This window comes from Eurosta solidaginis, chromosome 1, assembly GCF_040869045.1.
Source record: "Eurosta solidaginis isolate ZX-2024a chromosome 1, ASM4086904v1, whole genome shotgun sequence".
In the NCBI taxonomy this organism is placed as follows: domain Eukaryota; kingdom Metazoa; phylum Arthropoda; class Insecta; order Diptera; family Tephritidae; genus Eurosta; species Eurosta solidaginis.
Window position 1 is genome coordinate 35,983,888 of NC_090319.1, and position 10,274 is coordinate 35,994,161.

Consider the following 10,274-nt stretch of genomic DNA (forward strand, 5'->3'; position numbering starts at 1 on the left):
GAGGACGCCATTGGTCGTGCTAAACCATCCAAAGCAGTGGGCCCAGACGGCATAGCCATGCCGATGCTTAAAAACCTAGGGAAAGAGGGTTTCAAATATTTAGCGCATGTCTTCAATCTGTCTCTTTCCACCTTTGTCATACCTGCGAAATGGAAAATGGCCAAGGTGGTCCCGCTACTAAAGCCTGGGAAACCAGCTAACATAGGTGAGTCGTATCGTCCGATATCTCTCCTATCGCCAGTGGCAAAGACGCTTGAAGCCATTTTGCTCCCTTATTTCCAAGTAAATTTGCAGCTAGCCCCTCATCAGCATGGCTTCAGAAAACTCCATAGCACTACCACCGCGCTAAATGCCATTAGCACCTAGATAAATTGCGGTTTAAATCAATACCCCCACCATAGAACAGTACTCGTAGCGCTAGACCTATCAAAAGCTTTTGATACGGTCAACCATGGCTCGTTACTGCAGGACCTGGAAGGGTCTACCCTTCCCCCATGTCTTAAAAGGTGGACCGCAAATTATCTGGGTGGTCGGCAGGCATCGGTGCAATTTAGAAACGAAACATCAAAACCAAGGAGAATTAAACAAGGGGTGCCACAGGGTGGTGTCCTATCCTCACTTTTGTTTAATTTCTACATATCTAAGCTACCTTCACCACCGGAAGGAGTCAAAATCGTTTCCTACGCCGATGCCTGCACAATAATGGCCACAGGCCCAGGCCCAAAGATCGATGCGCTATGCAATAAAATAAACGGCTACCTCCCTGATCTCTCCAGTTTTTTCGCCTCGCGAAACATGGCATTATCACCGACTAAATCTTCCGCGACCTTATTTACAACATGGACGCCCCAAATGTTGACCATTTTGAACATCCACGTCGATGGCACTACGCTACCGACTGTCCTACACCCCAAAATCTTGGGTGTGACGTTTGATCAGGATCTACATTTTGGTGAGCACGCAGCCGCAATTGTTCCGAGAATTCAGAGCCGTAACAAAATCCTCAAATCCCTCGCTGGCAGTACTTGGGGAAAAGATAAAGAAACGCTCATGACTACATACAAAGCAATTAGCCAGCCGATTACGTGCTACGCGTCACCCATATGGTCGCCAAGCCAAAAAATCACCCACTGGAAGAAACTACAGGCCTGCAAAAATACTGCTCTCAGAATCGCCACGGGCTGTCTTCTTATGTCCCCAGAACACCATCTGCATAATGAGGCGAGAATACTCCCCATCAGGGAGAGAAATGAGATGCTGACCAAACAGTTCCTGTTGAATACCCAGAAACCTGGGCATCCCAACAGACATCTGATTGATGAACCAGCACCGCCTAGGGGCTTAAGGAGTCATCTCCGTAAGCATTTTGAGGAAATACGGCACCTGATAACCCAGCCGTATGAAGTGAAAAAACACAAGCAGGTCCTTGGTGAACTCCATAAACAGGCGTCGGACCTTTATGCCGGGAATTGCCCGGTAAATCCAGTACTTAACGAAAATTATCCAAAACTTGCGGAAGAGGAACGCATACTCCCCAGGGACGCGCGTGTCACTCTTGCTCAACTTCGTTCTGGATACTGTAACAGGTTAAACTCTTACTTATCCAGAATCAACCCCGACATACAAAATGTATGCCCCGCTTGCAATGTGTCCCCACATGACACCAACCATCTCTTCAATTGTAATGTGGAACCAACGCCTCTAACACCCCTTTCCTTATGGTCCACCCCTGTTGAAACGGCAAGTTTCCTTGGACTCCCGTTAGAGGATATTGATGACAATTTGTGATCGGTCGCGGCTATTAGGTGGGGCGAGCATTGCTACAACAACAACAACAACATAGCAAATACGAATAAGCTTTAAAAATGTACATATGTATGTATGTATTTATATACTAGATTCTACCAAACCAGACGTTTCAACTCTCATTGGGAAGAATTAGAATTGCAATTTTTACAAATATTTTATGTACATATACATACAAAAATACGTATAATTTTTCAAAGTGAAAGAGGGGGGGGGGGGGGGGGGGGGGGGGGAATCATAAGAGAATACTCATGTCTTATTTTTACTAGACGCTCCCCCATAAACATTAACAAGGAACGAATCCACGAAATATTCAACGCTACTACAAACGTACACAAACATAAAAATTCCAAGACAAAACGAACCATTTCAACTTTCACAGACACGAAAAAAATTAAATAAGTACAATAAAATTTAAAGAAAAACATAAAATAGCGAAAAGCACGGCGCACAGACATAAAGAGTCATAGTCATTGACGTGCACCAAAGCGAACCGCAAGTTGTTTTATTGGCGCCGCCTTAGCTGCACTCACTAGTTTGTGATATTTGTGATTTTTTTACGATTTTCACGTTGCTGCTACTGCGGCGTCTGCAGGTCAAATGAATAACGCGCCAATAAAATTTTGATACATATACTAAATATATGTAGGCACAAGTAAAAAAATTTACATAAACTGTACCAAAAAATAGTATATATGTAAATATGTACTAGGTTTTCCCATTCATCCACGGTTATGTATTACGGTCATTCGGTAAAAGGATCAGCTAGAAAGCGATTTGGACTCGCCTGTGGTCACTGACAATGCCTTATTTATGTATAAGCAAGCGGCCGCCGTGGTATGATGGTAGCGGGCTCCGCCTACCACACAGACGATGCTGAGTTCACGCCCCGGGCAAAGCAACAACAAAATTTAAGAAAGCAAGTTTTTTCAATTAGAAGAAAATTTGTCTAACGTGGTCGCCCTCGGCAGCGTTTGGCAAGCACTCTGAGTGTACTTCTGCCATGAAAAGCTCTCAGTGAAAACTCATCTGCCTTACAGATGACGTTCGGAGTAGGCATAAAACAATTAGGTCCCGTTCCGCCAATTTTTAAGAAAAATTAAAAGGAGCACGACGAAACTTAGAAGAAAAGCTTTGTCCAGGAATTGAATTCAGCACCTTCGGCATGGAAGGCGGAGCACGCTACCTCCACACCACGGCGGCCACAAACTTCATATTAGTTCATATATAATACCCCCCGTCTTCTTCTTGTAGCAAAAAAGAGTGCATCAGAAGGTTTTCTAGAATTTTATCGAGTTTGCCGGAAACAGATTCTGTACCATTAAGATACTAGCACGACCATCTCTGGAACGATTTGATATGAGCATGTTGAACCTCATATGTCATCGAAACTCATTCTTAGATTGGAGTAGCTATAATTTCGCAGCTTGCGATTATGACAAAATCGACGCTTTTTTAATGGATTACGATTGGGATATTCTATCATCCTGCCCTGATGCTTCTAGTTGCTATCATACTTTTAAAACTTTAATGTCCGACTTTGTTTTAAAAAATATTCCGACTGTAAAGAAAAGGCCTTAAATGTACTGTAACGAATTTACTTGCAAATCCTCTTATTTGCCCTTCTGCTAAGTTCGAAACACTAAACTGTTGAATAAATAACTCCAATACTGAATAATGGAAAAAAGGCCTTTATTAACGTACTTCACAATAACACTTATACTTTGCAACTAGCTTGCTTAACAACCAAACTCATTGATAGCTCAAATAAAACTGAACTCCAGCGCCTCTACAATTGCTGCCTTTTATACTATCTGATTTCAACGTTCGCATCTTCTAGGCGCTTCCATTTCCAGAATCTAATAGTTGCCATCAGCTCTCAAATTTATCAGCTGTAACTACAATTGCACGATTTTATAGCTTATCTCATTGCATACTTTCAGGAGTATCTCAGATATATGCATGTGTTTGTGCATTGATTCTCCGCTGCTCGTATACGTACATGGTACATATGTGTAGACGCAATTATTGTTTCGTTTATGTAGATACATAATGATTGATCTATGGATGTGCATGATATCAACAACAACATATCACTGTTTAGCATCGGCTTAGAGATAGCAGCACCCCTTAGTTTTGCTAATATTCGTAACACTGCCCTCCACCTAAGTCTGATCGTCCCGTTCAGACAAATCTCCCGATCTAAACGCCGCTAGCAGCTCCAAATGTACCACTCTTCTAATCCGTGGTTTCCCAGTGGTTTGTATGCGGTAGATGGTCTCACTGATCTTCTTCACAACTTTGTACGGGCCTTCCCAACTGCACCGAAATTTGGCTGGAACACCTTTCCGCCAGTGAGGGTTGTTTAACAGTACCAAATCTCCCTCCAAGAAACCTTCCGAATTTTTGTTCTCATTGTACCTGCGTTTCATCTTACTACTCATTATTCTTGATCGTTCCCTCGCACTCTGTTGTTTGGCCAATGAACTTCTTCGCAGAGCTTGCACTTGACAGATTGACTTTGCATCATCATTATCGTCTGGACGTTTCACAACAGTAGTGCGTGCTGGCTTGAAACCACCTTTGCATTCTTTCGGAAAAACTCTTGCAGTCGTTTTAGTGCGTCCATTAGGGTTTGTCGATGCCGGTCTTTTTCTGGCAGGTACTTTTAATTTCGCTTTATTTGGCCCATTCGATCCATCAACCTTTTCTTTTGACTTTCGTGGCCTTTGTCGAGTCTTCTCAACCATTACTCTATTACTACTGAACCCTTTCTCCCACTTGAAGTTAAGTGGTATATCCTGGTTCTCATAACGCATCACCCTTATCTGCATATCGATCTTGATATCATGGTCAACCAAGAAGTCCACTCACAATATGACTTCTTCAACTATATTCGCCACAACGAATTTGTGTAGAACCGTGACCTTTCCAATCAAGACTTCACATATCACTTCTCCTTGGACTTGGTTATACTCGCCAGTGACCGTACGCAACCTCGCTCCAGGTAATGACTTTACTCTCCTGTAGACCAAATCAGATCGAATCAAGGAATGAGATGCGCCCGTATCTACAGTCAGTACATGTTCTTTACCATCGACATTCCCTCTGACGGCAAGACTGCTTGAATTCCTTCCAATTTGCGAGACAGATATCACAGGACATTCAATAGCTGGAGCTAGCCTTCAATCTCTACATCATACTCGCTCGTGCTCATCTCCTCCAGCTTTGCGTTTACGGCCACCCACATTGTTGGAACTACTAGGACCAACATCGCAATGACGTGCAATGTGACCGGGCTTCTCGCATTTGAAGCATTTGATAACTCTTCCATTCCGCTTTTGCGATCCTTTCAGTGCTTCCAAAATTGTGTCTACCCAATCTGGTCTTTCCACTTCCACACGATGAGCTTTGTATGCTGGTTTACTCAATAATGAGCAAGTTTCCAGAGTCAATGCATGTGCAACCCTTCGACATCTGACGCAAACTCCTGCAAAGTCTCATTAGCTTTTTGGTAGCGGTTTTGCAACTCTATTTGGTGTATCTGCTTCCTGTGTTCGCTTCCGTATCGCCTCTCTAGAGCGCTCATCAATGTTTCGTAGTTGTTCCGCTCTCCATCGGGAATAGTCTGTAGGATTTCAGCAGCAGATCCTTTCAATGCCACGAATAGTGCAGCAACTTTATCTTCAGCACTCCAGTTGCTCGCTGCTGCGGTCTTCTCAAACTGAATCTTAAGCACCTGGAAAGGAACAGAACCGTCAAAGGATGTTGTTTTTACCTTTGGATTGCTTGCTGAAACAGCTGGCCGATTTAGTTGTAACTGCTCCATACGACCTTTTAAATCATCTACTTCTTCCTGAAATTGAGCCATTTTTGCATCCTGCGCTTCCAGTTTTGATGATACCTGTTCCAAAATTTCTGCCGACATTTCAGATATACGTGCCTGTTGCGCTTCCAATTGAGATGCCGTATATGTCTTTTGGTCTTCCAGTTTAGATGACGCTTGCGACGTCATTTCTGAAATACGTGCCTCCTGTGATTCCAGTTGGGATGCGATATATATCTTCTTTGTTCGAGCTGTGTTTCCATCTTGGATGTAATCTGTGTCGACATTTCTGGCATACGGTTTACCTTAGCTCACATCCAAAAATATCGGGAGATATTATTTATATATTATGAACCCAGGACCACGAATCCGAAAGCGGAAATTAAAAAATTTGTTTCTGTCAAGACATTTTCAAAAAACCGAAAAAATGGCCCCAGAGCGCCCCAAAACCAGGGATCCATAGTATTTTTGCACAGAACACCTTTCTGCATTGGTGGCTTTAGGTCGCGCTTGGCCGATTTAGTTGTAACTGCTCCATACGACCTTTTAAATCATCTACTTCTGCCTGAAATTGATCCATTTTTGCATCCTGCGCTTCCAGTTTTGATGATACCTGTTCCAAAATTTCTACCGACATTTCAGATATACGTGCCTCTTGCGCTTCCAATTGAATAGCCATATATGTCTTTTGGTCTTCCAGTTTAGATGACACTTGCGACGTCATTTCTGAAATACGTGCCTCCTGTGATTCCAGTTGGGATGCGATATATGTCTTCTGTTTTTCGAGCTGTGTTTCCATCTTGGATGTAATCTGTGTCGACATTTCTGACATACGGGTTTACTTTAGCTCACATCCAAAAATATCGGGATATATTATTTATATATTATGAACTCAGGACCACGAATCCAAAAGCGTAATTAAAAATTTGTTTCTGCCAAGACATTTTCAAAAAACCGAAAAAATGGCCCCAGAGCGCCCCATAACCAGGGATCCATAGTATTTTTGCACAGAACACCTTTCTGCATTGGTGGCTTTGGGTCGCGCTTATAAAAAAATTTCCCTGGGTGGGTTCAACACGGCTTGGAGACCAAAACTATATCCGCGCAAAACACTTTTACCCACAGTTTTTCTTATGGGTACTTACAAAATCATCAAAATTACCACATGAAAATTCTCAATTTTGTTTGCAAATATCTCCGAAAAGAAAAAAATTTCCAATTTCCGCTTTCGGATTCGTGACCCTGGGTTCATAACGCGTCTTTTGACAACTCTCCCGATATTTTTGGACGAGTTTTAGCAGTTGTGAGCTAGGTAATTGTGCAGTTTAGGGGCCCCACCCTAAAATTGGGCCTTTTTTTGAGTGAGGTATCAAAAGACGCGTATTCACGTCTAGATCAAGAAACCGAAAGCGGAAATTAACTTTTTTTTATCCGTTCAAAAGATATTAACGAAAAGCCGAAAAAAAACAGCGGGTACTTCCGAAACCGGGGGTGGGATCCATAGTATTTTTGCGCAGCGTATTAGCAGTCGACCCTCAACTAGACTATTACCAACACGCGTCTTTTGATACCTCACTCGAAAATCTTGGTCCAACTTTAGGGTGGGGCCCCTAAACTGCACTACTACAACCCTACAAGAAACGCTGATAGTTTTACTAATACACTCACACTTGTAATTGACAATCCTGATCCTGCGATGACGTAAACATTGATACTCAAATTTATGTACGTTCCTTTGTTCGCTCACGCATGTCCGCATGTACCCAACGACAGTCTATAATCATGAAAAAGGACTGAAACTGGGAAAGCTTCGGACACCTGGTACAGAACAAAAGAACATACAACAGATACCATTATGCATGTGAGACAGATACATAATTCTCAACGGAATTTTATGTATACGAGAACAGTTTATCCGATTTAATCATGTTGTCACTACTGACTGTCATATGACAATCAAATGTTTATCACGGTTGTTTTGTTATTTTTTAAATTCCGTCATTTTCATCCGACGAAAACCATATAAAATATAAGTTTAAAAAATGAAAAAGAGAGCTACATGCTAAAAGAAAAAAAATCTAAAATAATATTAAAAAATATCAAAAGCTGTCGGAATGTGTGGGGCGCACTCAAAAAATTGATACGCGAAAAATAATAGCGGTTAGTGGTGATTCATTTTTAAATGTGTTTCCGCATGAGGAAAGCGCTCTTCTGTTGTTTTGTTATTTTCTGAATTTAAATTGAACATTCTGAACTCGAATTCTTAAAAAAGTATTTATTTTAAACAAATAAGAAACACGTATGCTTTTATCACGTACAAAATTAAAAACGTAATGAAATATATAAAAAGCAAAAAGCATTGTTTAATTTTTGGCGGAATATAACAATGGTCATTTATGATAGTATAACAGTCAAACCTGATATCTAAAGTAAACTATCATTTATGACACCATTTGATAGTTAGAGTGTCAGCACTGATCCAGGAAAAGGAATGAGAGTGAGCAGTACGGCTATATACTTAATCAGTAGGCCATGTTGGTGTATAATAAGGAGACAAAAACTCACACGTACACAGTTGTTTACATCACATTTGCGCAAGTCCCCTTAAGTTTGTGATAGAAAGTTTTTATGAGGCGCTGATCGTTAGCTTGACATTGCTGACAATCAGATGATAGTCACATGATAGTCAGTATTCTTGTAGGGTATCGGTTAATAAATCAACCCGGTCTAATGCATATGTACCCTACAAGAATACTATCATATGACTATCATCTGATTGTCAGCAATGTCAACCTAACGATCAGCGCCTCATACAAACTTTCTATCACAAACTTAAGGGGACTTGCGCAAATGTGATGTAAATAACTGTGTACGTGTGAGTTTTTGTAGCCGTACTGCTCACTCTCATTCCTTTTCCTGGATCAGTGCTGACACTCTAACTATCAAAAAGTGTCATAAATGATAGTTTACTGTAGATATCAGCTTTGACTGTTATATTATCATAAGTGACCATTGTTATATTCAGCCAAAAATGAAACAATGCTTTTTGCTTTTTATTTACTTTATTTCATTACGTTTTTAATTTTGTACGTGATAAAAGCATACGTGTTTCTTATTTGTTTAAAATAAATAGTTTTATAACAATTCGAGTTCAGAATGATCAATTTAAATTCAGAAAATAACAAAACAACAGAAGGGCGCTTTCCTCATGCGGAAACACATTTGAAAATGAATCACCACTAACCACTATTATTTTTCGCGTATCAATTTTTTGAGTGCGCCCCATACATTCCGACAGCTTTTGGTATTTTTTAATATTTTCGATTTTTTTTCTTTTAGCATGGAGCTTTGAAATGCTCTCTTTTTCATTTTTTAAACTTATTTTTTATATGGTTTTCGTAGGTTGAAAATGACGGAATTTAAAAAATAACAAGACAACCGTGATAATCATTTGATTGTCATATGACAGTCAGTAGTGACAACATGATTAAATCGGATAAACTGTTCTCGTATACATAAAATTCCGTTGAGAATTATGTATCTGTCTCACATGCATAATGGTATCTGTTGTATGTTCTTTTGTTCTGTACCAGGTGTCCGAAGCTTTCCCAGTTTGAGTCCTTTTTCATGATTATAGGCTGTCGTTGGGAACATGCGGGCATGCATGAGCGAACAAAGGAACATACATAAATTTGAGTATCAATGTTTACGTCATCGCAGGATCAGCATTGTCAATTACAAGTGCGAGTGTATTAGTAAAACTATCAGCGTTTCTTGTAGGGTATATGTTAGTAAATATGTAGCCAATAAAATTCGGTGTCTACTGCATCATCTGGTAGCACTGACCTGAGCCAAGACTTCCAATTTGAATATGCGCCGGCATAATTGCAACCCTGAACCAGTTCTGGTGGTCTAATTCCTTTAACCAAGAGCCTCTGAATATATACATAATCTATTTCTAATCTAAATTTACAATTACCAGAATAACACGATGACGTTAATATGTTGCGTATTCTCCACCTTTTTATTTTTACTTGCTTATTTTTTATTCTACGCTTTTTAATTTACTTTTATTGGTTAGTATCGCTTTACAAAAATAATACGGCACACCAACTGCGATGACGAGACGAAGCAACGATTGCGATTACGACGAGTCATTTGATTTTTACAATTCTCGAATTTCTCTCCTTCCTCACCTTTTCAACTTTTTTTTACCATTTGCTTACAATTATTGCACCATATTTTGAAACATTTTCTTTCAACGTATTTTTCTTTATTAATGCACATAGAAGATGCAAGCACTGAATACATTAAACAAATTGATCAACTACATATTCTTGTTTTATACAATGTGTACTTTTTTCCGTTTTATTAGTTGGACGCCATTTGACTTTCCATTACGTTCGACGCCATTTTAGACCCATCGACTGTCGTAGGACAAACACCAAGTTTAGTATGGAAATTATAATTACTAACACTAAATTCATGATATTTACACATTACCAATTAGCAAATTACACGAAGAAACTTTTCACGTTCACCTTTTTATGTAATTTTCAATACACGATTACTTTTCACCTTGAGAGCAAAATTTTATTTTTCTCCACGCCGCGATCTTTGTGTGTGACTGCTTACGCATACA

General features: G+C 40.1%; 1 long non-coding RNA gene across 3 annotated transcripts in view; it reads right to left on the reverse strand.

Moving 5' to 3' along the window:
* Positions 1-10,274, reverse strand: part of LOC137251723 (uncharacterized) — a 75,264-nt gene extending 64,990 nt beyond the window's left edge. For all 3 annotated transcript variants that reach the window (XR_010953323.1, XR_010953326.1, XR_010953324.1), the window contains exon 1: positions 9,612-10,274. This is a non-coding gene — a long non-coding RNA (uncharacterized lncRNA). The remainder of the gene's footprint in view (positions 1-9,611) is intronic.